Raw genomic sequence first — 27,273 nt, forward strand, 5'->3', positions numbered from 1 at the left:
GGTGTTAAAAAAAAAAAAAAAAGTAATGTGTGTCCCTTGTAAAAGAAATTCAAATAGCACAGAGGGATACAAGGAAAAATAAGTCTCCCTCCTAGCCCAGATCCCTGTTTATTAAGCCCAACACTCTTCCCTAGAGCCTTTGGAGGGAGCATGGCCCTGGTGACACCTTGATTTCAGACTTTTAGCCTCCAGAATTGTGAGAGAATAAATTTCTATTGTCTTAAGACACCCGGTTTGTGGTAATTTGTTACAAGTAGCCCTCAGAAACCAAAACAAGGATTGAATATGTTAACATTGATAAAGGACTTAGCACGGAGCCTGGCCATGGTAAGTACTATATGTGTTTGTTAAATAAATTACCTTTTCTTTTCTTAAAGAATTTTATTATTATTATTTTTTATTGAAGTATAGTTGATTTACAATGTTGTGTAAATGAATTCTTTTTTTAAAAGCCTCGTGGCAATTCCCTGAGGTAGGTGTTATTTTTATTCCCATCTTACAGAGGAGAAAACTGAGGTTTGGGTCAATCATGTAAATGAATGAAGTCACCTCCCTGTTCAGTATCTCATTTTCCCCATTTATTTGGACTATGTAATTTTAAAATGTCTCATTCAAGTAAGGCTTCTTCTTTTTTTTAATTAAATTATTTATTTATTTATTATGGCTGTGTTGGGTCTTCGTTTCTGTGCGAGGGCTTTCTCTAGTTGCGGCGAGCGGGGGCCACTCTTCATCGCGGTGCGCGGGCCTCTCACTATCGCGGCCTCTCCTGTTGCGGAGCACAGGCTTCAGACGCGCAGGCTCAGTAGTTGTGGCTCACGGGCCTAGTCGCTCCGCGGCATGTGGGAATCTCCCAGACCAGGACTCTAACCCGTGTACCCTACATTGGCAGGCAGATTCTCAACCACTGCGCCACCAGGTAAGCCCCAAGTAAGGCTTCTTAAACGTTTTATGATGCCCTTTAAATATGCACCGAGAAGTAACAAAAAGCCTGTTTTGTTCAGAACGGGCCAGGCTTACGCTGCAGGCCCAGCACCTCAGTCTGTGCCTCACGCCACACCTGGTGACTCTCCAGTGCATCTGTCCTCCCTGCAGTGATGCCCTGATCCAGGATGCCCCAGTTGGGGATGCCACCACCATCTCAACCCACGGGGCGGGGTAGAGTGGGAAAAGAGCATGACGCAGCTATAATTTCCCCTCGTACCCCATTGGCCTGAGCTGGTCACATGGGCATCAGCTTGACCTGCAAAGGTTGCTGGGAACTGTAGTCTTTCCGCGTATCTAGGAAGTGGAAAAGGAAGTAGGATTCGGAGGATGTTTGGCTTTGGCTCCGCTCCAGCCTCCCGACGTTCAAGTCAAGTTTTCTGAGGTACTTTTGCTTTATAAGTCTCCATTGTGGACTTGCTTTTTACACTTGGTTTATTGTTTTTGTTTTTTCTCCTTTTCTTTAGTCGTGTCCCCTCCTCGTTCCCTCTCCCTACACCCCCGAAGCCTCACTGGTTAGGAGAGTCAGCATTACTCCTTACCCTTGGGTTTCACCGGATGTGAGACGGTAGGGTGGGAAAGCCGGGAGACGAAAGGTACTGCCTTCCCATGCAGCCAAAGGAATTGCTCTTCTGTAGTTACAGCTAGAAGGCCAGTCTTGTAGAGAGGAATGCTGTGAAGAGTCATAGGGTGTGGATAATTAAGGGTCTTGGTTAGGGGTGGAAACCTGTTGCCTCAGTTAGATAAATTAAGGAAAGCTCGTCGATACAAGTAGCAGATGAGCCTTTTTATGTCCCTAAGTAAGTGCGGTCTCATTGGTGTTTCGGGGAACGTGGCGGTGTAAGCATTTTCTCAGGGGCTGGTCCTTTGTGGGTACTGGGGTGGCGGTCGACCGTCCTGGATCCTTTCCATGGAGCTTGGAGCGTGTTGGTTTAGCATTTACTAGCACTTGCTGTGTGCACAATGAAATAGGATAAGAGAGAAACTACATTTACCAGAGCATCTTTTATGGGCTGCGAATAAACACCCCAAGCTGTTCTGTTCCCTTTGAGGACCATCGGCTGAAAGAGGAGACTAAGTTTCTTGCTGAGGAAACTCATATTCCACGTTCTAACCCCGTCTGCCATCTTAGGTCTTGTGGAGGAAGGTGCAGAAAAGACTGGTCTCCATGACATCCACCTAGGAGGAGGTTGAGGTGTTTGATATAATTGTTTATTAAAAAGCGAGAACAATTTCTGGTCAGAAAAGCTAGTGAAATTTGAGGGCAGGAATTCTGTTATTTACTGAGCATTTGTAAACTGAGCCCATAGTAGCTATTCGATGTGTATGTGTTTTTTTGAACGCAGATATTTACTTTTTTTTTTTTTTCCAGAATTATTTATTGAACATCTCCTATGTTACAGGCACTGTGCTAGGTTTTGGGGATGAAAAGCTGAACAAGAGAATTGCACCGTCATGTCCCCTTGGTCCACCTCTGATTTCAGCTGTACGTGTGGTGGACAGTCTCTTGCAAGTCCAGGCTTTCCTCAGACTGCCAGTGTGCTTCCTATGACTCCAGTTGTGGGGTTTTCTGGTTTTTTTTCCAATATAGCGGGAACTTCTTTGTCCCACGAACAGGTGCAGCCAGAGGTGTTAACACCCCTGGGAGCAGCCCTCAACAGTGGGGTGGGAGCTGGTGGATAAAGCCTGCAGCTTCCTGCCTCTCAGGAGATGATTCTGGGAGGCCTTCTGTAACTTTTCAGGAAGTCCTCGTGAAGTGGAGTTCTTGTTATCAACATCGACCTTGGTAATGCGTGCTTATATCGACTTTTTTTTCTTTCTCACTATCCCCCATCTCTTGCTTCTGCTTCCTGGTATCACATTGTAGAATAAACGATAGGCTCGCCACCCTGGTCTCAGCTCTGCTTTTAGGGGAACCAAGCCCTGAAGGAGCCTACATTCTAGGGCAGCGCTGTCCAAAAGAAATACAGTGTGAGCCACATACACAATCAAAAAACTTCTAGTAGCCACGTTAATAAAAGTAAAGAGAAACAGATAAAGTTAATTCTAATACTATATTTAATCTAATATACTCACAAAACTATCATTTCAACATGTAATCAATATAAAAAATTATATTTATTAATAAGATACTGTGTATTCTTTTTTTCTGTAGTAAATCTTTAAAATTCAGTGTGTAATTTACACTTACGGCGCATCTCATACCGATGAATGCTAAAGTTTCATTGGAAATACATGATCTGTATTTCGATTTCATAAAATTTATAGTTGAAAAGTATTTTTCCTTATGCTAGTTTTTCTAAACACACTTAAAGTTGTCCAATAACTAAATCAGGTTTCCACTTCTAAATTGAAATTAATTGAAATAAAATAAAATATTCAGCTCCTCAGTAGTACTAGCCTCATTTCAAATGCCCAATAGCCACATGTAGCTACTGTATAGACAGGCAATACACAAAATAAATGAGTAACACATATGCTAGGGTAGGTGGTGATAAATGCTAGGGAGAAAAATAAATGCAGGGAAGGGGCTTACTAGTATTGGGATGATGATGGTTACCATTTTTAGTTAGGGTTACCAGACTTAGCAAATAAAAATACAAGACATCTAATTAGATTGGCATTCCAGATAAACAACAGATAATTTTATTTAATTATATTTTTTTATTGAAGTATAGTTGATTTACAATATTATATTAGTTTCAGGTGTACAACATATTCAATATTTTTATAAATTATACTCCATTTAAAGTTATTGTAAAATAATGGCTATATTCCCTGTGCTGTACAATACATCCTTGTAGCTTATTTTATACACAGTAGTTTTTAACCTTTTTAATCCCCTACCCCTATATTGCTCCTCCCCCTCCCCTCTCCCTACTGGTAACCACTAGTTTGTTCTCTATATCTGTGAGTCTGTTTCTGTTTTTGTTTTACTCACTAGTTTTATTTTTTAGATTCCACATGTAAGTGGTAACATACAGTATTTGTCTTTCTCTATCTGACTTACTTCACTAAGTGTAATACCCTCCAGACCCATCCATGTGGTTGTAAATGGCAAAATTTCATTCTTTTTTATGGCTAAGTAATATTCCATTGTGTGTGTGTGTGTGTGTGTGTGTGTGTGTATACCATATCTTCTTTATCCATTCATCTAGCAACAGAACATTTTAAAGTATAAGTCTGCCCTATGCAAAAATGTCCCAGATATTGCATGGGACATTGTCATACTAAAAAGTTACTCTTTGTTTATCTGAGATGCACATTTAGGTGGGCATCCTGTACTTTATCTGGCAACCCTAAATAGGTGGCCAGCAGATACCTCGCTGAGAAGGTCTCTTTGAATGTAGACATGCGGGAGGCAAGGGCGTGAGTCACATGGGTATCTGGGAGAGCAGGTGGAAGGGACAAATGCAAGGGTCTTCAGTGGGAACATTTTTGGTTGAGCAGAGGATTGACATGGTACCACTTATAGTTGAACAGGATCTCTGGAGCTGCCATGTTGAGAACAGCGTGAAGGGGCCAACAGCATAAGCTGGGAGAGACAGGAGGCTACTGCAATAATCCAGGCTAGAGGTGATGGTGGCTTGGACCAGAAGGGGGTCGGATTCTAGATGTATTCTGAAGGCAGAGTCGGCTGCATTTACTGATTGGAAAAGCATGAGAGGTAAGTCAAGGACTCCTAGATATGTGCCCTCCACCTGGAAAGATGGAGTTTTCATGTACAGAGATAGGGAGCAAGGTTGAACATTAGGGGAGGGGCAGAGCTCAACAGTTTGTTTTGGACACGGTAAGCTGGAGGTGCCTGTTAGACACTCAAGTGGAGGTGCTGAGTCAGCCAGCTGGAGCTCAGGTGAGACAGCTGGCTGGAGTTAAGTTGAGAGACGGAATTCAAAGCCATGAACCTGGATGAGATCTCCAGGGGAGTGAATCTGAGTCACAAAGAGGAAAGATCCATGGGCTGAGCCCTGGGTCACTTCAAAAGTATTCTGATCCTCTCACCAAGCCCAGGAGTTGGGGCCTGTGAGAATTTCCATTTTCTTTTCTTTTCTTTTCTTTTTTTTAAACTTTTTCTTTTATATCAGAGTATAGCCGATTAACAATGTTGTGATAGTTTCAAGTGCACAGCAAAGCGACTCAGCCATACATATACATGTACCCAGAGAATTTCCATTTTCATGGATGAAGGATTTGAGGCTTGGAGAGGGGAAGGAATCTGCCAAAGCTGGAGGCAGAGCTGGATGAACTTTCCTATTGGTCTCTGTTTCCTTCTTTCCCCATCCCTTCTCTGCATACATAAGCCAGAATGAGCTTTTTATTTTTCAATTATTTTTAGATTGTTTAAAGTATTTAAATACACAGAGTGTGAAAGTCGCCATTTTAATGATTTTAAAGTGTCTAATTTAGTGGCATTTAGTGCATTCACAGTGTTGTGTGACCATCATCATTCTATAGTTCCAGAACATTTTCATCACCCCAAAGAGGAAACTCTGTATCTCCAGTCACTCCCCATCCCCTCTCCCCCGGCAACCACTAATCTGCTTTCTGTCTCTATGGACTTGCCTATTCGGGGTCTTTCCTATAAATGAAATCATACAGTATGTGTTTCTTGGTGTGTGTCTGGCATGTATTAGTACTTCATTCCTCTTTACGGCCAAACAATATCCCATTGTATGGATATACCACATTTTGTTTTGCCATCATGCCGTGATGGACATCTGGGTTGTTTCTACCAGCCAGAATGACTTTTTCAAACAGAAGTCAGATGATGTTATTGTCTTCTCTCCCCTCCCCCAGCCCCCCAGCCCTCCCATAGCTCCCGATCACACTTGGGACCAAATGCAAGTCCTTACCGAAACCCTAGTGGTCTTACCTTCTCTGGCCTCTGCCTGCCTCCCCACCCCCGGTCACTGTTATCCCCATCAGGGCAGCACTGGCCTCTGGGAAGCTCCTTGCACACACCAGAAGCCCCTTCTGTACCTTTGTGCTTGCTTGGTTTGCACACTCTTCCCCAGATAGTCCCCCGCTCCAAGCTCTACTAAAATGTACTCCCCTGCCCCCCATGTAAAACTCCACCTCCAGCTCTTTTTTTTTAAAATAAATTTATTCATTTATTTTTGGCTGCGTTGGGTCTTTGTTGCTGCGTGTGGGCTTTCTCTAGTTGCGGTGAGCGGGGGCTACTCTTCGTTGTGGTGCGCGGGCCTCTCATTGCAGTGGCTTCTCTTGTTGCGGAGCACGGGCTCTAGGTGCTCGGGCTTCAGTAATTGTGGCACGTGGGCTCAAGCGCTGGCTCAGTAGTTGTGGCACGTGGGCTCAGTAGTTGTGGCTCGCAGGGCTCTAGGCATGAGGGCTTCAGTAGTTGTGGCACACGGGCTTAGTTGCTCTGCGGCATGTGGGATCTTCCCGGACCAGGGCTCGAACCCGTGTCCCTTGCAGTGGCAGGCGGATTCTTAACCACTGCGTCACCAGGGAAGTCCTCACCTTCGGCTCTTTATTTTGCCTTTTCTCTTCAGAGCATGTATCACTACCTGGTATTATATTACCGTCATCCCTAGGTGTCATGGGGATTGGTTCCAGGACCAGTTGCAGACACCAAAATCTGCAGATTCTCAAATCCCATCGTTGGCCTTCCGAGTCTGCGGACTTGGCATCAGCAGATACAGAGGGCCAGCTTTATTTATTGAAAAAAATCTGTGGCCCTGTGCAGTTCAAACCCATGTTGTTCAAGGGTCAACTGTATATATAAATACATATAATTGTATATTGTAGATATAATATATTATTATATTGTTTGTTCTTCTGTAGAATATTTTTTTCACTAGGATGGAAGCTTTTGTTCCATGTCCTGCACCACTGTACCCTGGGGACTTAGGATAGATGTTTCCGGCATGAATACTGCCGAGGCCTGAGGTTTGCTCATTTGCTGACTCCACTTTTCATGAGAGGTTCTAGCATCGAAAACTTGCATGGGGCCTGGACACTTAGATTCTCCATGGAGCCCTGGCCCTGGAAAGGAGGAGCAGGAGAAAGAGCTTCTTCCTGTCCTTGAGGAGTTTGTAAACTAGCTACACACAACTTGCAAGTAGAGAAAAATTCAAAGCCAGAGAAGGACTGACTAGGGTGGGGAGGGGTGATGCAACAGAGGTTCCCATCCAGGCTGCAGAGCTCCTGGTCCAGGAGGCTCACGAGCTGGGCTGAGGCCAAATTTCGGTCACTTGCTAGCTGTGTGGCCTAGAGGAAGGCATTGAACCTCTCTGAGCTGCTGGTTTGTGGTAAGTGCAAAAGAGACAATAGGTGGGCAAATTGTTTATTAATAGTAAGCAGATCAATGCTAATTATTTTCATTGTTTATATCTGAGTTTCTTCTTGGTGCTGAATAGCAAAGTTTTGGTTCTTTGGGTGCAAGCAACAGAAACAGGACTCTGGCCTCCTTAAATAAAAAAGGGCTTTATTGCAAGGATATTGAGGAGTTCTCAGAAGTGGAGAAAGGCTGCAGAACCAGGACTCTAAAATGATAAAGGCTGTTTTAGCTCCAGGGATGTGGGTAACATTTGAGCCCATGAAAAGGCTTGTTGGTGGAATCTACTCTGCCTCTATTCAAGGAAGAGAGCATCTGACTGGCTTGGCTTAGGCTCAGTGCCTACCTGCTGGGCAGGGGGAGGAAGGTCACCTTGATTGACAGGCCCACCAAGAGCCGTGAAAGGGATGTCTCCTCAAATGGAAACTGAGGCTTTTTACCAGGAAAAGGAGCAATAGATGTTGGGTAGGGAAAACAAGAGATATCGATTAAAATAATCAAAGCACAGCATTTCCTGTGTACCTGGCCTTGTGCAGGGCTCTGTGGGGAGCTGAAGCAAAACAAGGCTTGATGCTGAGGGTTTTTGATTTTTCTTGCACGTAGAGGGAGTCAGACTGGGGGTTTCTAAACTTGGATATTCTTTAATTCTACAGTGTGTTAAGTCTGCCTGTTTGCTTAAAGTTCCCTCTTTGCAATTCGCATGATTAATTAGGCGAGTCTGGCCTTGTGTGGTTCAGGGTAAGAGCATGCTGTTAGCTCTCCCGACCCTGCCCCCCCCCCACCCCCCCCAGTCCCTTCAGGGAGTGAGGATTCGCCGCAGAGCTGGCTGGCTGCTGCCTGCTCTCCCGTTCTCTCCCGGCTCAGGAGCTGCCCGGTGTCAGAAACCACTGCTGGGTCATCCGCGTGTGATCTCACCTTGGGACGGTGGTGAATAGTTGGTGCCTTTTCATGTTTCAGGGCACATCCTGAGATGAAAGCAAAGGGAAAGGACGTGGGTGCATTCCCGTGTCCTTTGGGCTCACAGATCCTTTGCCCAGCTATTAAAACGTTAACAAATAACGTTTATGGTTGCTTTTATGGTTAGGAAATGAATCCAGTCTCATTATGGTGAGCTTAAGAAAAAAAAAAAGAAATCAAGTATTATCCTTCATCCCATCACAGTCCTACCACGCAGTGACATCATTTTGGGGCCTATCTTTTGTCATTCTACTTCAGTGCACATATATGCCAAGACATATATAATATATGGCATTTTTTCTAATTAATTGCCACATTGCAATTTTTCTAATTTATAGATATTAGTTAATATTTATTATTATTACTATTATTAATAAATTCTGGTGTTTATAGAGTCAGTTGCCATTGGACCCTCAACACTGCTTTCTCAGTTTGGTTGAACAAAGGAAGAAATGCACTGTTAATTTGCATCGTCAGGATGGGAAATGAAAACTGAGGCCCGACAGCGTGATGGGTAAGAGCTTGACCTCTGCAGTAATAATCACTAACGTTTATAAAGCCTGTCCTCTGTGCCAGGTGCTATTCTAAGCGCTTTTTTATACTAAGTCATCTATTCACAGTGAGCAGTGAGGGAGGGAGGATGAGGAGGAGGAAAAACCACCCCTGTGTTTCTCCTTTACTCTCTCACTCACTGGTACTCCTGACGCCAGATGTGTGGGTTTTCCACACCCAGCAATCCTCTGACGCCCGCTGGGTGTCCTCTAGTTCAGGGCAGTTCTGATACTAACCGGAGTTAGCGCAGACCCCACAGGTTAAGGGCTCAGTCCCACCAGACTGTCCCCACCCCACTCAATGCCTGTTGCGAACCCAGGCTGTCATCTGTGCTTCTGACCAACTGGCTATAAGTCAGAGGTTCCCATGACCCCCTCTTTGGGTTCAGTCACTTGCTAGAGCGGCTCACAGAGCTCAAGGAAACACTTATGTTTACTGGTTTATTATAGAATAAAGGATATGATCAAGGACACAGGTGAACAGCCAGATGAAGAGGTACATAGGCAAGGTCTGGAAGGGTCCCAGGCCCGGGAGCTTCTATCTTGGTGGAGTTGAGGTGTCCTACCCACCCAGAACATGGGTTCACTAACCAGGAAACTCCTCGAATCCCATATTTTGGGGATTTTTGTGGAGGCTTCATCACATAAGCATGACTGATCATTAAGTCAATCTCCAGGCCCTCTCCCCTTCCTTGGAGAAAGGGCTGAAAGTTCCAAACTTCTAGTCATGACTTTGTCTTTCTGGTGACCAGCCCCCGTCCTGAAGTTATCCAAGAGCCCACCAAGAGTCACCCCGTTAAACAAAAGACATTCCTATCACCCAGGAAATTCCAAGGGATTTAGGAGCTCTGTGTCAGGAACTAGGGTCAAAGACCAAACATTAGAACGAAAGATGCTCCTACTGTTCTTATCACTTAGGAAATTACAAGGGTCTGAGCTCTGTGCCAGGAACCAGGGACAGAGATCAGTATATATATTTTCTGTTATTTCACATTGAAGCCTACAGAGGTCGCATAGCTTGCCCAGGGTCACACAGCTGCGGGGCAGCAGACCCGGGATGTGAGCCCGGCCGCCTGGCTTAGGTTACCGAGCTGTGGTGTGCTGGCTCTCCAGAGAGTGGGGCTTCATGAGGGTGGGCCTGTGTTTCATCCACTGTTCCATCCCCCAGTGTCTCCCACAGATGCCCATTCAACATTTGTTGAATAGATGAGTTGGGTTTGAATCCTGGCTCTATCTCTTCCAACCTATGTGAGTTTGGGGTCTTTTCTTAACCACTGTGAGAAATTGGCAGAATCCAGGGGCAAGTTCTGTCCTCTTTCCCTTCAAAATGTGTTCTGGGGCTTCCCTGGTGGCGCAGTGGTTGAGAATCTGCCTGCCAGTGCAGGGGACGCGGGTTCGAGCCCTGGTCTGGGAGGATCCCACATGCCGCGGAGCAACTTGGCCCGTGAGCCACAATTACTGAGCCTGCGCGTCTGGAGCCTGTGCTCCGCCACAAGAGAGGCCGCGATAGTGAGAGGCCCGCGCACCGCGATGAAGAGTGGCCCCCGCTTGCCACAACTAGAGAAAGCCCTCGCACAGAAGCGAAGACCCAACACAGCCATACATACATACATACATACATAAATAAAAAGAATGTAAGCAGACAAGAATAGCATTAAAAAAAACAAAAAAACAAAAAAACTTAAAAAAAAAAAAAAGAAATGTGTTCTGAATCCAATCCCTTCTCACCACCCCGTCCTGCCATCTTGGACCAAGCCATGGTCTTCCTCACCAGGACTTTTTTTTTTTTTTTTTTGAATTTTTGAATTTTATTTTATTTATTTTTTATACAGCAGGTTCTTATTAGTTATCTGTTTTATCCATATTAGTGTATACATGTCAATCCCAATCTCCCAATTCATCCCACCACCACCACCACCCCCCTCCGCTTTCCCTGCTTGGTGTCCATACGTTTGTTCTCTACATCTGTGTCTCTGTTTCTGCCCTGCAGACCGGTTCATCTGTACCATTTTTCTAGGTTCCACATATATGCGTTAATATACGATACTTGTTTTTCTCTCTCTTTTTTTTTTTTAATTTTATTTATTTATTTATGGCTGTGTTGGGTCTTCGTTTCTGTGCAAGGGCTTCCTCTAGTTGCGGCAAGCGGGGGCCACTCTTCATCCCGGCGCGTGGGCCTCTCACTATCGCGGCCTCTCTTGTTGCAGAGCACAGGCTCCAGACGCGCAGGCTCAGTAGTTGTGGCTCACGGGCCCAGTTGCTCTGCGGCATGTGGGATCTTCCCAGACCAGGGCTTGAACCCGTGTCCCCTGCATTGGCAGGCAGATTCTCAACCACTGCGCCACCAGGGAAGCCCGTTTTTCTGACTTAACTTCACTCTGTATGACAGTCCCTAGATCCATCCACGTCTCTACAAATGACCCAATTTCGCTCCTTTTTATGGCTGGGTAATATTCCATTGTATATATGTACCACATCTTTATCCATTCGTCTGTTGATGGGCATTTAGGTTGCTTCCATGTCCTGGCTATTGTAAATAGTGCTGCAATGAACATTGGGGTGCATGTGTCTTTTTGAAGTATGGTTTTCTCTGGGTATATGCCCAGTAGTGGGATTGCTGGGTCATATGGTAGTCCTGTTTTTAGTTTTGTAAGGAACCTCCATACTGTTCTCCATAGTGGCTGTATCAGTTTACATTCCCACCCACAGTGCAAGAGGGCTCCCTTTTCTCCACACCCTCTCCAGCACTTGTTGTCTGTAGCTTTTCTGCTTATGCCCATGCTGACTCTCACCAGGACCTTTGCTAGGCCTCCTAGTTAACCTCCCTACTTCAACCCTTGCCATAGTCTACTCTTTACCCAGCAGTCCGAGTAATTTCTGAGACCACAACAAAGATCCCATCTCCCCCTTCCCCAGTCCTCTCATAACTTCTTATCACGCTTGGAATAAAGTACAGGCCCACAGGGTCTTTCATGACCTCACTTCTCCCTCCCCAAGCTACCCCATCTTCCTTGCTCATGTTCTCTGATGGCATAGACTTTTCCTTGGACACAGCCTGCTTCTGTTTCAGAGCCTTTGCACATACTGCACGTTAACTCATGTCAGCGCAAGCGTGGAGCACCACGGGGCTGTTAACACAGGTAACCTGGGTGGAGTGGAGGGGGGAGGGAGGATCACTGATGTTTCTCTGTGGGTTGATGTGTTGTGTAAGTGGTTTTGGTGAGCGTGCCTTAATTTTGCAGTTTTAAAGAGGAATTTAATAAAGAGGGAAGAAGTCCCTTTTCGCAGCCCCCATCCTCCCTTGGCTGTGGACACATGTTTTAGACCCCATTACAGGCAAGCTTCTTGGCTTTCTGTTTCCTCCTCATCTCCCTCTCCCTCCAAAAACCACTACAGTCATGTCTCTCAGCCGCATTGCTGCTCTCGAAGCCTTTCCAGCTACTGCCTTTTGATTAGGCCAAGGGCCCTTTTCTGGTTCTGATCTCTCGACTTCTCAGCAGAATGCAGTACTGTCGACCACTCCCTCATTAAAATTAAAAAAAATTTAATTGTGGCAAAATGCATGTAACAAAATATACCATATTAACCATTTTTGTGTGTATATAGTTCAGTAATGTTACATATATTCTCATTGTTGGATAACCAATCTCCAGAGCTTTCTTCATCTTGCAGAACTGAAACTCTATATCCATTAAATAACAACTACTCATTCCCTTCCCTTGCTGCCCCAGGTAACCATCATTCTGCTTTCTGTCTCTCTAGAATTTGCCTACTACTCTAGCGACCTCATATAAGTGGAATCATATAATATTTGTCATTTTGTGACTGGCTTATTTCACTTAGCATATTGTCCTCAAGGATCATCCATGTAGCAGTATGTGTCAGAATTTTCTTCCTTTGTAGTGCTGAGTATTATTCCAGTGTATGTATACATCACATTTTGTTTATGCATCCATGTGTCGATGGATGACACTTGGGTTGCTTCCACCTTTTGGCTATTGTGAATGCTGCTGCTATGAACACGGGTGCACAAATATCTCTGAGCACTGCCTTCTTAGGAATGTGGTTTCTTGCCCTTAGAGACAAGATGGTGGAGTAGGAGGACTTGAGCTCACCTCCTCTCATGAAAACACCAAAAATCACAACTAACTGCTGAACAGCTGTTGACTAAGAAGACTGGAACCTGCTGAAAAAGATATTCTACATCCAAAGACAAAGAAGAAGCCACAATAAGACAGTAGGAGGGGCGCTTTCGCGATATAATCAAATACCACATGCGCCAGGTGGGCGACCCACAAACTGGAAAATAATTATATCACAGAGGTTCTCCCACAGGAGTGAGAGCTCTGAGCCCCACACCAGGCTCCCTAGCCTGGCATGGGGAGGAGGAGCCCCAGAGCACCTGGCTTTGAAGGCCGCGGGGCTCGAGTGCAGGAGCTCCACAGGACTGGGGGAAACAGTCTCCACTCTTGGAGGGCACACACAAGGTTTCACGTGCATTGGAACCCAGGGCAAAGCAGTGACTCCATAGGACCCTGGGCCAGACCTACCTGCGGGTTTTGGAGGATCTCCTAGGGAGGCGGGGGTCAGCTGTGGCTGACTGTCGGGGCAGGGACACTGCTGGCGGAGGCCCCAGAGGATATTCATTGGTGTGAGCTCTCCTGGAGGCCACCATTTTGGCACTGAGACCTGGCCTCACCCAATGGTCGGCCGGTCGGTCGGCCAAACAACCAACAGGGTGGGAACACAGCCCCAGCCATCAGCAGACAGGCTGCCTAACGTTGTCCTGAGTTGCAGCTGCCTCTAAACATACCCTGTGACACGGCCGAGCCCACCACAGGGACAAGACCCAGCTCCACCTGCCAGGGGACAGGTACCAGAAGCAAGAAAAACTACAGACCTGCAGCCTGAGAAATAGAGACCACAGACACAGAAAGTCAGGTGAAATGAGACGGCAGAGATATGTCCAGACAAAGGAACAAGGTAAAACTCCAGAAGAACTGCTAAGTGAAGTGGAGATAGGCAATCTGCCTGAAAAAGAATTCAGAGGAATGATAGTAAAGATGATCCAAGATCTCGGAAAAAGAAGGGAGGCACAGACCGAGAAGATACAAAAAATGTTTAACAAAGAGCTAGAAGATTTAAAGAACGAACAAAGAGAGATGAACGATACAATAATTGGAATGAAAAATACACTAGAAGGAATCAATAGAAGAAAAAATGAGGCAGAAGAACGAATAAGTGAGCTGAAAGACATATTGGTGGAAATTATTGTTGCAGATCAGAATAATGAAATGCGGTTTCGTCTGTTCCTTCTTTGTCTCTGCCTCTTCCTCCTCCTCTTTTTTCTGACAAGTTTGGTATCATTATTACCCTCTTTTACATACAAGGAAACTGAGGCACAGCATGATTAGGTAACTTGCTCCAAGTCACACAGCTTGAAAGTAGGAGCTGGGACATACAACTCAACATCAAAAAAACAAATAACCTGATTTTAAAAATGGGCAGAAGACCGGAATAGACATTTTTCCAAAGAAGAAATGCAGATGGCCAACAGGCACATGAAAAGATGCTCAACATCGCCGATCATCAGGGAAATGCAAATCAAAACAACAATGAGATATCACCTCACACCTGTCAGAATGGCCATCATCAAAAAGAACACATATAACAAATGCTGGAGAGGGTGTGGAGAAATGGGAACTCTCACATCCTGTTGGTGGGAATGTACATTGGTGCAGCCACTGTGGCAAACAGTATGGAGGTTTCTCAAAAAACTAAAAATAGAGCTGCTATATGACCCAACAATTCCACTCCTGGGTATATGTTTGAAAAAAACAAAAACACTGATTTGAAAAGATAACGTGCACCGCAGTGTTCATAGCAGCATTATTTACAGTTGTCAAGATATGGAAGCAACCTAAGTGTCCACCAATAGATGAATGGATAAAAAGGATGTGGTATATATATACAACAGAATACTACTCAGCCATAAAAAAGAATGAAATTTTGCCATTTGCAGCAACATGGTTGGATTTGGAGGGTGTTATGCTAAGTGAAATAAGTCAGAGGAAGACAAATAACGGTATGATATCACTTACATGTGGAATCTAAAAAATATAACAGACTAGTGAATACAGCAAAAAAGAAGCAGATTCACAGATATAGAGAACAAATCAGTCATTACGAGTGGGAAGAGGGAAAGGGGGAGGGACAATATAGAGGTAGGAGAGTAAGAGGTACAAAGTATTATGTATAAAATAAGCTACAAGGATATATTGTGCACAGAATCTAGCCAATATTTTATAATAGCTATAAATGGAGCATAATCTTTAAAAATTGTGAATCACTATACTGTACACCTGTAACTTATATAAAGTTGTACGTCAACTATACTTCAATTTAAAAAAAAAACTCTTAAATGAAACTCTCTTAATAAAAAAAGAAAGTGGGAGCTGGGATTTGAAGTCAGGTAGTCTGTCTACAGAGCCCCTGTTCCTAACCATTAAGTTCTCCTTTCTCTCAAAATCTGTATCTCCTACCCAGTTCTCTCCCTGAATTGCTGTTGTTTAAGCCACCCAATCTATGGTATTTTGTTATGGCAGCCTGAGCTGATTAATGCACATGGATATGTCCAGGTGGCTTATTTATGACTTGGCGTGTGTTCTGAATAGTTGAACATCCGTTCTGATTGGTTGGCTTCTGTGCTCTTCCAGTTGTAAAATATTCTGAGTATTACCCCTGCATGTAATTATAGGCTAACTGGCCTTACCCACCCCACCCCTGTGACAGTGATCTTATTGAGGACAGAACTATGTCTTACTCAGGTATGCTTCCCAAGGCCCCAATAAATGGTTATCGAATGACTGAATCCATCTTATTCTTCCTCCACAAACAAAAAGGTCTTTCTTTTGAAGGACATAAAGCCCTAGGTATCCCTATGTGGTTTAATACCCCTGTCCTCACCCTTGCCTTGATTTTCTGGGTGTGTTCCTTGGTATGATTGTGGGTAGGGCTAGCCCTGGGCAGAGGGTCCTGCCCCACATTGAAAATGTGACCTGAGGAGCAGTTAAGCCACAGGATCTGGATGGAGGAAACTCAGATGTCATCATGCATGCAAGTGCCTGCGCTGTGTGCATTGCAATTGGCTTCTGTGTAATGGTGAGAGAACTGGGAGCTTTAGAAGGTAGAAAAACATTTAAATATGAAAGAAAACCTCATTCTTCTAGAGTAGTGGGGTGGAATAATAGAGGGACTACAGACTCTAGCATCAGAAGATCTGAGTTTGGGTCCGGGTTCTGTTACTTACAAGTCTAAGTTAGTTATTATCAATACTTACTAAACTGCATTGTTTACATGAGCGTCCGCTTTTTGTGTTGTAGGTTCTACGGGTTTTGACAAATATGTAATGACTTGTACCCACCATTGCAGTATCATACAGAATAATTTCTCTGCCCTAAAAATCACCGATTCTTCACCTATTCATCCCCGTCGCTCCCCAAACCCCTGACAACCACTGATCTTTGTGCATACACTTTAAATGCACAGTGTCCCTGCCAACTAGCAAATGCCTCCTTCTCGGTGCTGGAAATCTTATTTCCTTCTAATCCCCCCACCCTGGGTGAGAATATGCAGTAAGGCCCGGAGAGTTTGTTCTTCTCCCAGGGGCATTCATTGCTTTGCCTCCCCATTATAAGACTACAGTAGAATGATAATGTCGATCCTGCAGGGTTGTTATAAGGCTTACATATATGAAAAATGAAAACCTCTCCAGATGTTAATTATCACTGGTGTCTCTAATTTTGATTTTGGGTAGCTCCATCAGAGAGAAGTTAGTATTTATTTTAATATGCAAAAGGGTTTGCTAAGCAAATGTAGGGACTGCAGGGGAATGTTTAACTTAGAGAATGAGCTTTTAAAAAACAATTAGCAGCTGCCACTTGTGAATTAATGTGCCACCCAACTGGGCTATTCCCCCAGGCTTAGTCCTCATCTCCTGTTCTCCTCCTGCTCTGTCATCAGCAAACACATTTATCTTTTATGGCTTCTCTCATTTCTTGTTGGATACATTCCAAATCTGTCTGGAGTACTATCCTGTCACCTGAGTCCTGGTCAGTATCTTTGACTGTTTCCTGGAAAGTTCCACTCAATGTCCTGCCTTCACATCAGATTCAGAAAGGTGGGCTCCTCTGAGGATGTAGAGAAACTGAAACACTTGTGCATTGTTGGTGGGAATGCAAAATAGTGCAGCTGCTATGGAAGACAGTATGACAGTTCCTCAAAAAATTAAAAAAATAGAGTTACCATATGATCCAGTAATTCCACTTCTGGGCATACACCCAAAAGAGTTGCAAGAGGGTCTTGAAGAGATATTTGCACAACCATATTCATTGCAGCATTATTCACAATAGCCAAAAGGTGGAAGCAACCCATATGTCCATTGGCTGGTGAAGGATAAACAAATTGCGGTAAACAAATACAACAGAATATTATTCAGCCTTAAAAAGGAAGGAAATTCTGACACACACTACAACATAGATAAACCTTGAAGACATCATGCTAAGTGAAAAAAGCCAGACACAAAAGGATAAATACTGTATGACGCCACTTGTATGCGATTTACAGAGTAGGCAAACTCATAGAAACAGAAAGCAGAATGGTGGTTCCCAGGGGCTTCTTGGGGGAGGGGGAAATAGGGAATTGTTGTTTAATGGGTATAGAGTTTCAGTTTTGTGAGATGAAGAATTTCTGGGGACCGGTTAGACAGCAGTGTGAATATGCTTAACACTACTGAACTGAATACTTACAGATGGTTAAGATGGTAAATTTTATGTTATGTGTATTTTATCACAATTAGAACAGCTAAAAACCTAGCTCCTGGGACGTCCCTGGCGGTCCAGTGGTTAAGACTCCACGCTTCCGGTGCAGGGGATGCGGTTTCAATCCCTGGTCGGGGAGCTAAGATCCCACATGCCGTGTGGCACAGCCAAAAAAACAAAAAGCAAAATATGAAAAACAAACAAACAAACAAAAAACCTAGCTCCTGATCTCAGCTCAAAAGAGACACATCCTAGCTTAGGGAGAGGGGTGGAGTGTAGTGGTTATTGGTGTGGGACCTGGTGTTGGACTGCTGAGTTTTAATCCCAGCTCCATGGAACCTTGGCCAAGTTCGTTAAACTTCTCTATGTCTGTTTCCTTGTCTGTAAAGTATAAATAATATGCATATTTCACAAAGTTACTGTATTAGGTGAGTTAATCCACGTACAGGGTTTAGAACAATGGTTGGCATGTAGTATGTGTTCACTAAACTGTCAGCTATTATTATGTGGCCCATGTCCTGGAAGCACCTGCCTTCTCTTCTCCACCTGTCTGAATCTTCCACATCTTACAAGTCCCAGATAAAATTTCCTCTTCTTATTAAAAGCTTCTCTGACCATCCTCTTCTCCAAACAGTCATAGTATTTAGACTGTAGCACTCACTTATTTAATACTGCTTTGTATTATATATTACAGTTATGCTACATGTATGTATTCAAGTGCTTTTGAAAGCCACTGGAAAGAAGTGGGAAATGATTAAAATAGTGAGACGTCTGAGGAGTTGGAGCTGGGGAAAATGACCACTTATGTTATATGTGGTGGATGCTGGGCTCCCCTGAAAGCAGAGCCTGAGACAAGGACTTGAATGCAGCTTGGGAAGTGATTTCAGGGAGTAGGAGTGAGGGAGTGGGGAGAATGAAGGAGGAAAAGCTGATGTAAGAGCATCGTGATGGTCAGTTTTATGAGTCAACTTGGCTAGGCTATAGTGCCCAATCGCTTGTTCAAACACCAGTCTAGATGTTGCTGTAAAGATATCCTTTAGATGTGATTAACATTTAAATCAGTTGACTTTAAGTAAAGCAGATTACCCTCCATCGTGTGGGCGGGCCTCGTGCAATCAGTTGACGACCTAAGAATAAAGACTGAAGTTTCCCAAAGCAGTGGCAACTCTGCCTCTAGCCTGCAATACAGAACCCCTGGCTGGGTTTCAGTCTATGAATTTCAGACTCAAAACTGCAATATCAGCCTTTATCTGAATCTCCAGCCTGTCTGGCTCAACAGATTTTGGACTTGCCAGCCCCTACAATTGCATCAGCCAATTACTTCAATGAGATCTCCCTCACTATGTATATATTCTGTTGGTCCTGTTTCTCTAGAGAATCCTGGCTAATACAGGTATGCTATCAAAGTCACTGCTGTGGGCAACTGTGGCTTGATTCTGACCCAGCCCTTCTGAGGACCGTCAAAAAGCCTTTCACATTTGTCTGCTGAGAATTTACACCTAGAAGGATTGACATTTACCCCTGGCTTCTGCCCCCAGTGGTTGAGGGTGCACCTGGGGGTATTACCTCCTTGGCATTTCTGGGCTGTCATGCAAGTTTGATGAGATGCTTCCTGTTGGTGTTTGTTGGTGTCAGAGAAGCTCTGGGGACAAATGCTTTGGGCTCTCAGCAAAGACCTCATGGGACCATCCAGCAAAGCTTTCCCCATGAGGTGGCAGAGATGGCCATTAGCCATTCCAAACTTATAGTTTGCCAGTGAGGTAAACTCACTGGGAAGAGATTGTTTACTTTCTGATAATCTTGGCCTGAGTCCCAGAATTGCCTCTAGTTGTCCGTGTTTGGGTCCTATGCCCACTCTGAATAATCCCTTTGGCCAGGGAATTGAAATTGTCTCATTAAACAGGTGTGGGTCAGATGTCTCCCCAGAGCCAAGGACTGAAGGCGGGTGGGAAGCGGTTTCCCAAGGAGATGGTGAGCAGGCAGAAGCCATGTCTATTACATCTATCTGTTTTTTAAAGTGAATATGTAGGAAATTACAGTAACTATTAAATAACAAATTTGATTTTCTTCTTATTTTCATTATATAATCATTTCTCCAATAAATAACTGGAGTTGATATATGGTCAAATAAATGGCAGGAGGTATCTTGTTGGACAGTACTCCTGTTAGGTTTGCTGGGAGTTTTTTTGGTTCCTAAGAGTTTGCTCTTCTGCAATATTTTGAACATTTCACCAAAACCAGATTTTCTAATCTACCGCTGGTTATTTAATCCATCCTCCCTGATCAACGAGTGCAGGAGGAGAATCTCAACAATGTTTTGGTGTTTCTTACCTTAGTAATTTGTTCCTTCTTCCTGTGTTGTTCGCTTGTGCTATCGGGTGTACGTGTCAGATGGAGGCAGCTACAATGCCATTATTATTTAGTCTCAAAACACCTTTCCTCTATGGTTTTGATTAAAATTGTCTATTTTAGGAGTAGTAAAATCTGCATTTATTAACCATTTGTTATGCACCAGTCCCTGTGCTAAGTGCTTTCAGCATTACCTCATTTAACTTTCACAGTGCCCTCCAAATGGTATCATTATGTTCCTTTGAGGAAACTGGCATTTAGAGGAATAAGTCTAGCCAAGGTCCACCTGCGTTTTCTCCACCACATCAAAAAAAAAAAAACAATCTGGGTAACCCCCATGTGGTTTATCTGTGACCTTTTAAAAAAACTTTTATTCATAATTAAGGGAAAATATATGAAATAAGCATTACTTAACTTGCATGTAACAGTCTGTGTAGTTAGAATTTTTTTTTTTTTTTTTTGGTCGCGCTGCCCAGCGTGCAAGATCTTAGTTCCCCGACCAGGGGTCGAACCCACACCACCTGCAGTGGAAACACAGAGTCTTAACCACTGGACCGCCAGGGAAGTCCCTGTGTAGTTAGAATTTAAACCCAGGCCCATCAGACTTCACACACTAAAGGTTTTCCCTTTTTTATATATTTTCAAACAGTATACAAGAGTAAATAGTGCAAAGTTTCACTCCCACCCCATCTCCCAGCCACCCAGCTCACCCATCTCCAAACAGCCATCATCACTTTTATTGGTTTCCTTTTAGGGTTTATGCAAATATATTATGTATTCATAACACATAATATTTTCTTTCCTTTACTGAAAGCTAATATATTTTATTTATTTATTAAAAATTTTATTGGAGTATAGTTGATTTACAATGTTGTGTTAGTTTCAGGTGTACAGCAAAGTGATTCAGTTATGGATATAATGTATCCACTGTTTTTAGATTCTTTTCCCATATAGGCCATTACAAGTATTGAGTAGAGTTCCCTGTGCTATACAGTAGGTCCTTATTAGTTGTCTATTTTATATATAGTAGTGTGTATATGTCAATTCCAATCTCCTAATTTATCCCTCCCTGCCCCTTACCCCCAGTAACCATAAGTTGGTGTTCTACATCTGTGACTCTGTTTCTGTTTTGTAGGTAAGTTCATTTGTACCCTTTTTTTTTTTAGATCGGAAGGTAATATATTTTACACGCTATTATGCATTTTCCTCTTTCCAGGAATTTCTCAGCTTAACAACATAAATTCTTTCCGGAGCCATTCATAGAGGGTCCTCATTTTCTCCCCTCATGGTTGCACAGCATTCCATCGTATTGATGATTCATAGTGTTTACCCAGTCCTCTATTGTGGACATATGGGACTTTTTTATCTTTTGTTATTCCAATGCAATGATTATATTTGTATACACATCATTTCATACACATGCGAGTATGTCTGTAGGATAAAGTGGGATTGCTAAGTTACAGGCTGTGAGCATTTATAATTTTTGACAGGTGCCACGAAACCATCTTCCACAGCGCTCATACCAATAGACGCTCCACCAGCAAGGCTGAGAGTGTCTCTTTCGACTCAGCCTCACCCGCTGAGCAGCTTGTCTGATAGATGAAAAGAAAAGTGGTACCTCAGTGCAGTTTCGATAGGCCTTTCTCTTATTATGCCTGAGATGAGCATCTTTTCATAGGTCTAAGGGCTAGTCCTTTACCCTGTGCCAGTTCCCTTAGCCATGACACTAGGTTGCCTCCCATTACCTTGATAGTCCCGCCCCAGGCGTCATTAGGGGAACTAGGGTGACATGGTAGGCAGAGCTCTGGACCAGGGGTCAGATTCAGCGTGCCGATCCTAGTTCTGCAGACACTTGGGCGTTGAAAGGACTCTTGGGCGCTAACACGGTAGCTTCTTGAATCCCTTCCAGCCCTGCAGTTAGGGGCGTTTAGAACAGCCATCTCCGGGAGACCTAATCTCCCTCTGCGGTTCTGCCACTGCGTCTTTGTGTCCTTTCTGCTTGAACACTTGCTGACGGGGGGTGCAGCTTCCTCAACGGCACCGTATTTTTTTTCTGGATAGCTCCAATTTGGGAGCTTCGTTCCCCATGGAAAATCAGTGACAGGAGTCCATTTTCAGTGAAATTTGAAACTATGATAGAATCCTATTCTTCCTTCTGGAGACTTCCGGAAAGAGTTTGACCCCTCCCTCCCCTGGATGTGTGACCTTGAGCATAACATTGGACCTTTCTGGGCCTCAGTTTCTTCCTGTAAGAGGACAGGTTTGGCCTCCTATCGGCCCCTGCTCCTCTGTGACGTTAACTGCACTCAGATAGGCTTAACCTGTAACGGGGGTGGGGTGGGGTGGGGTGGGATTTATTGGAAAATGCCAAGTAAGGGGGGGCTCCCAGGTTGGTTTGACTCAGTGGCTCAGTGATGGGCTCAAGACTCAGTTTCTCCCAGGCTGTCTGCTTTGCCTTCCGCAGGGCTTCAGCTTCAAGGCAAAGAGCAGACACTGTCTCAGAAGAGCAAGGATGCTTTTTTCCAGAAGCTCAGTGACCTCTGCCTGCCACTCATCAAACAACACTGGCCCATCCACAGCAAGCCCATCTCTGAATTGGTACCTGGGGCCAGGGAATGGGATGCCTGACTGGAGCCGGCACGGCACCGGCTTTTCTGCAGTAAAGCGGCTGCAAGAGGGAGGTGTGGCTGTCCTTGTGAAAATGGGGGGTTCTTACCCAGAGAAGCGGTGAATGCAGGGCGGGGGCTGGGCATCCACAGGGTGCACTCTAGGGGTGGATGAGTTCCCTTTCTGGTTCTAACACTTTGTGATTCTGGATGGATGAAATCCTAGATGTGATTCTGATCAAACGAGGAGAATTAGTTAATGCTTTTGTGCCTCAGTTTATCTCTTATTCCCATGTCCGCTTTTTTTTTAAAATTTATTAATTAATTTATTTTTGGCTGTGTTGGGTCTTCGTTTCTGTGCGAGGGCTTTCTCTAGTTGCAGCGAGCGGGGGCCACTCTTCATCGCAGTGCGCGGGCCTCTCACTATCGCGGCCTCTCTTGTTGCGGAGCACAGGCTCCAGACGCGCAGGCTCAGTAGTTGTGGCTCACGGGCTTAGTTGCTCCGCGGCATGTGGGATCTTCCCAGACCAGGGCTCGAACCCGTGTCCCCTGCATTGGCAGGCAGATTCTCAACCACTGCGCCACCAGGGAAGCCCCATGTCCGCTTTTATGCCCATCTATTTCCCTAGATGCTGAGGTGGACTGCTTATATTTGCTCTGGAAGACTCTTGCTCAGAAAACTTGCGGACTAGCTTACTTATGAAGTAACAGACAAATCATTGCTTGTTTAACAAGAGAACCTGTCCTCAAGATAGAAAAGATGTTCAATTTCTTGCTGAAAGAAAATAACTTCCTGTAAAGGCTCGTACTTGGGGTGCTGTCTGCTAGTTGTTGAACATTTCCACTTTTCAATATGCAGCCTCAGGTGTGTGTGTGTGGGGTTTGTGGTGGTGCCTTCATTAACTGGCTGAAGTATATGGGAGCACTTTGATCGAAACTTGCTTTACTTCTCTGAGCCTCAGTTTCCTTATCTGTAGAGTGGGATAGTAACTCCTCCATGGTTGTAAATTCATTATGATCTTGCCAGCACCTGTAGCACAGTTTGTGGCACACAGAATGCATTCGATAGGTAAATACTTGCTAAGTAAGTGAATGTTTCTTTTGCAGGGTTGCTATGAGGATTAAAATGGGATAATATAATACATATATACACTATAGTGCTCAGAGCAGTGTCTGACACACAGAAGGCACACAACAGATGGCTGCCCTTATTTTTACCATTATTATTATTATTTATTACTACTTTTGATTACCATTATTTATTTATTATTATTACTTGTTATTACCATTATTATTCATTATTACTTATAATTACCACTGCGAGGAACAGCATGAGGGAGGGCTGATGGAATTGTCCTTGGTCACTAAAATCACTCTGCCTGGCCTCTTGGGCGAATCTGGTCGCTTTCCCTTTGTCCTGCTGCTAGGGGACCGACCAGTGATTTCTCACCCCCCAAGTGGGGAATCCCTGAGCTTGGAGGCTGAGCCTGCAGGCAGGGCTATAAAATGAGCAGAAATCACAGTGGAGTCATCTCCACCCTCGCTTCTCCGACCATGCCACCAAGTCTCAGAGGCATGGGCTCCTCTGGGTTTGACTCACTTTAAATTCATTTCAAATTGGTTGGGGTTTTCCAACTAATCTGAGCTGCCTGCTCAGTCTGCAACCCGTGACCCAAATCCCTCCAGCCGAGACTAAGCTGAACCAAGAGAGAGAAGCTCTTTGCCCCAATGTGGAAAACAGCATCAGGGAAGGGGGGGCACTCCTGCCCTCCCCTTGCTATATTGCCCAACTCCTTAAGATCAAAATGAGGAGCTTATCATTTTCTGCAAGCCATGCTAATTGCCTTCCACGTTTTTTTTTTTTCCTTTTCTTTTGGCTTCTTAAATCAAATCCAACTTGTCACCCAGGTGCTGGGCCCAGGCAGAACCAGTTTCAGGAGGAAAGAAAAGGCCACAGAGTTCCGCAAAGCTAATTGCTTTCAGGCGGGCTGACCCGCTCATTTGTACTCTCTGCACGGTCCTAAGAGGGGCTCAGTTTGGAAGCTGGCTGCAGCAGGAGCTGGCTCCCTGAGGAGAGAAGATGGGAGTGTTGGAGGAAAGGAGAGAGGGAAGGAGAGGGGGAATCGGGGAGAGAGGAGAGAGAGAAAAACGAATAAGGCGCCTCGGTGTGATCTCATTTAACCTGCTCCACGCCGCTGAGAATTCATCATGTTTGCCCCATTTTTTGCAGATGAAAGGAGCTTGCCCAAGTCTCCTAGCTAGGCAGGGGTGGGGCCTCCAACCCGGTTCTGCTCATCTTTCAAAACTCTTGGATGAACTCTAGTCCCGTGTCATGCCCCAAGGGAAAGGGTTCCGTGGTCAAATAATTTTGGAAACCGTGGAGTATTCTATTGTCCTGCTGGAGATTCAGAGTTTGCATTAAGGAATTAAGGACCCTGAGGAACCCTGCAGTAAGGAAATTGATTTGATTTGGTTTAATCTAGGAAGTCCCAAAGAATACAATCCCCTGCTTTTTTGTATATGTATATATATGTCTCTATATGTATGTATGTATCTCTTCCTCTCTATTAAAACTACAACTTCACACTTGTACCTCCAATTGTAATCCAGCAGCAGTGGTTTCATCCCAGGCTTCCCCATTCTATATTTGAAACTCTCTTCTCTGACAGTGAGCGTATTGAGTCTTATTTATTTAATCCCAGAATACACATTACATCACTGTAGAATTGCTAACCTATACCACTGTGAAAAACAAACCCACTACTTGAGTTTCAATATGTGTTTATAGTTCTTTTTGTCTTTAGCCTGAGGATATTTGGTCAAAATAATGTATCCAAGATTTACCCGGGTTCTTTTTGTTGCCCTTCTTAAGTTTGGTTGTGTTATTTATTTGAAATACAGCTAGGTTCATTGATTTCTATTTGTATTCCATTTTGCATTTTCTCCCTTGACCTTGTTGATTTTTTTTTTCCTTGAGTATTCCCCATCTCTTTGACTCTATTTCCCATCCTTCCATCCTTTCCATCGCACTTCCACCACCCCTGGGTGTAACTAATTTCATCATCAGTATCTGGTGTATTCTAGTGATACTTTTCTCTTGAGTTAGCAGATACATGTGTTTTTTTTTTTTTAAATTTCCCTTTCTTACATGAAAGGTGGCATACTATAGATAATCTTTTGCATTTTCTGGAAATCATTTTAATTTTTTAAACTTTTAATTTTTTAACAGCTGCCTAGCTCTCCATTTTGTGCATGTACTGTAATTTCAACCTTTTTTTTTTTTTAAACACTTGTGCAACCCAGGTAGTTTGCTTCCAACATTTAGCAATTATAAATGCTGCTGCAATGAATAACCTTGTGCATATGTATTTTTGCAGTTTTGGATTGCAGTGTTGGAGATACCCTCAGGGTAAATTCCTAGACCCGGGGTTGCTGGGTCAAAAAGTAAATAAATGCATATGTACTTTCATCAGCTATTGCCCAAATCCTCTTCAATGGTGCTGTGATAGTTTGCATTCTCACCAGTAGTGTGTTAGATTGTGTATTTCCCCACAGCTTTGCCCAAAGTATATGTTGTCATCCTCTTTAATTTTGCCATTCCAATGGGAGGGACATGGTTATCTCATTGTGGTTTTAATTTGCATTTTCCCAATCTTGAGTGAGGCTGAATATCTTTTCCTATGGTTAAGGGCCATTTTTATATATTTCTTTGTGAACTGTCTATTCAAGTTTGTCCATTTTTCTATCAGGCTTTTGTTCTCTCCCCTGCCCTTTTTCAAGAGTATGTATCAGGGAAATTAACCCTTTATCTGTGATAAAGTTTGCAAATGTTTCCTCCTACTTTGTCAGTAGCATTTTGACTTTCTTTATGGTGTTTCTGTCACACAAAAGTTAAAAAAAATTCTTTTGTGGTCAAATTGCTCAATCTTTTTTTTTTTTTTTGGCTGTGCTGCGCAGCTTTCAGGATCAGGATCTTAGTTCCCCGACCAGAGATTGAACCTGAGCCCTCGGCAGTGAGAGCGCCAAGTCCTAACTACTGGACTGTCAGGGAATTCCCTCAATCTTTTCTTTTGTTGCACTTGGATTTTGAGTCACAATTTGAAAACCTTTACCTACTCCCAGGTTGTAAAGGAACTCACCCATATTTTTTTATAGTACTTGTGAGATTTTATTTATTTTTTACATTTAGATCTCTGATCCATTTGGAATTTATTTTTGTGTATGGTATGAGGTATGGATCTAATTTTATTTTTTTCCAGATGGTTACCTGATTATCTCAGCACCATTTATTAAAAGGTCAATTTTTGCCTTTGAGTGTTTTTAAAAAACACTCTAATAATCCATTTTAGGATAATTATTCTATCTAGATAAAAAATACTTGGCCAAAGTTTCTGGCTAGAATCTACCCTCCAGATTTATTTCATTCCTGGTTGACGTTACTCTGACCAATGGCTGGCTAGCTTAGCACCTGGCGTCAGGCTAAGCTGGCTTTGTGATGACAAGTCTGTAGCGGGACATGGCCCTGTGGCCAATTTCAGCATCAGAAGTCTGCCCTCTGGCCTTGTGGATTGGTTCCCATGGTAGCTTTCCAATCTCCTGCCTCTAGTTATTCCCACAATTTGAAACTTTAACCGCTTCTCTTAGCCCTTGATTGCTGTGGTCTGTTTTCCTCTTTGGTCTCTAAAAACTCAGGGCATTCTTTTAAACACTAG

At 43.8% G+C, this 27,273-nt stretch overlaps 1 long non-coding RNA gene across 1 annotated transcript in view; it reads left to right on the forward strand.

Moving 5' to 3' along the window:
- The first annotated feature begins 1,286 nt into the window (after window positions 1-1,286).
- Window positions 1,287-27,273, forward strand: part of LOC137751272 (uncharacterized) — a 112,190-nt gene continuing 86,203 nt past the window's right edge. Inside the window, exons 1-3 of the long non-coding RNA XR_011070744.1 lie at window positions 1,287-1,366; window positions 4,457-4,648; window positions 8,630-8,750. This is a non-coding gene — a long non-coding RNA (uncharacterized lncRNA). The remainder of the gene's footprint in view (window positions 1,367-4,456; window positions 4,649-8,629; window positions 8,751-27,273) is intronic.

Source organism: Eschrichtius robustus, chromosome 17, assembly GCF_028021215.1.
Source record: "Eschrichtius robustus isolate mEscRob2 chromosome 17, mEscRob2.pri, whole genome shotgun sequence".
Lineage (NCBI taxonomy): Eukaryota > Metazoa > Chordata > Mammalia > Artiodactyla > Eschrichtiidae > Eschrichtius > Eschrichtius robustus.